We start from the raw sequence: 1,905 nt of genomic DNA, 5'->3' as shown, positions 1-1,905 counted from the left end.
AGCGGAGGCTGTGGAGGAGGAGATGAAGGGCTGAAGGAGGTGGAGAATGGAGAGAAAGAGAGAGGGTGAGGGGTGGCATTTAAGTCAGGCAAGGGTTTGACACGGTTGAAGAGGATGACAGCGTGTTAGAGAGAGGTCTTGGACGTGTTGCTGCTAGCTCGGCGGCGATTGGGACGACCTTGTAAGCTGCCACCTTTACGCTGCCGTTCGGTGGGCGACGCCTGTGGGCTTTGCTTGGCCTGCTACTTTGGGTTTACCCTTCTGGATGGCTTGGCCTGAATTGCACGGCTTTGGGTTCTATTTTTCATTATTGATGTTTTTAATTAACACGAACTTTTAAAGTAACAACTAATATAAGCCTATAATTGTAATACGTACAGATAACGAACTCTATAATTAAGAGTTCAACTAAGCCAAAAAGTGTGATAATCATAACATATGTAGCTTTTTTTTTTTTTTTGATAGGAAAAACAGCAATGCTTTATTAAAAGATTTAATCATAAAAAACATCTTGAACATTTAGAAATTTTCAATTTTTATTTTGAAACTTCTGATACAGTCAATCATCAAACTTAAAAATTCTAAATCAAACCCTAACTATGGACTCTGTTTGGCTTTCATTACGAAATAGTCACGTGAAGTCATATGACATGTTTATATAGCAAAAAGGACTTATGTGAGAAAGGGGCTTATGTAGACATGAATTTTTCTTTCTATTAATATTTTTTTTAATATTTTTTCATTTAGGATGCCTCTTTCTGATGATTGAATATCGATGATCCTTGTGGAGTGTTGGTTTGTTAGTCAACAAGTAGCAGCGTTGTGATCGGTCCTCCATTTATGTGAAGAAGGTAATTTCTCATCTTATATTAGGATTTTCACTTATTAGGATTTCACTTGTTAGGGTTTAACTTAGATTTATTTCATAACCTATAATTCTTTCAAATTCTTGATGCCATCTATTTCTTACTCTCCCATCTATCTTTCTCTCACTGATATGCAGCCATACTAGTGGCAAATAGAGTTGATCAATAATCACGATGGAAAGAACGGATGGATTAAGGAAAGTGAAACCCTACCCACAAGAAAGAACAAAAGATAAGGTAAGAAAATTACTTTATTGTGAAAATGGAGGACTAGTCACTGCCTTCTTGCTGACCGACAAACCATCACTCTCACAAGCTTTGTCGATATTGAGTCATCAAAATGGAAAAAATAATCGAATTATTCAACTAAGACAAAGAAGGAAAAAGAGGGAATATTTTGTCCACATCGGCCTTCTACCACATACCTCCATCTCATGATCTCACACGATAACCATTCGGTAATGGCAGTCAGATAGATCTATAGTTGGGATCTGAATTGAAAATTTTTTGAAAGTTTGATGATATGATTGAATCAAATTGAAGCTCAAGATGAAATTAAAAATCTTCAAATAGTTTAAGATTTTTTTTATAATTAATTCTTATTAAAATAAGCTGAGAACATAACAGTGTAAAGATTTACAGCAGTTAAAAGAAAATTACAACTTAATGACATGCTTAGAGTTAAATAACTTAGAGTTATTTAAGAGCAATAATTTGTATCTTTTGACTTATTAATGAAATAAAATTGAATTTATTTTTTCATTCATTATCTAATGTATCTATAAATAATTCAATGAATTAATAAGATAATGATATATATTCTCGAGAGTTGAGAATTTAAAGCATGTGTCATTAATGATTAATTCATAAGTTTACTTCCGATCGATGGATCATCAATGAAGATGATGATTTGATCTGGATAGATTGGATGCACGGATCATTTTCTTTTAAGGAAGATGAGTCTCGAATCTACAATATGGAGATACTAGAGCGAGAGTGCAGATGGTTGTTAGAGAATAAGGATACCGAGCGTGATCAA

This window comes from Elaeis guineensis, chromosome 13 (genome assembly GCF_000442705.2).
Source record: "Elaeis guineensis isolate ETL-2024a chromosome 13, EG11, whole genome shotgun sequence".
NCBI lineage: Eukaryota > Viridiplantae > Streptophyta > Magnoliopsida > Arecales > Arecaceae > Elaeis > Elaeis guineensis.
This window is presented reverse-complemented; position numbering follows the sequence as displayed.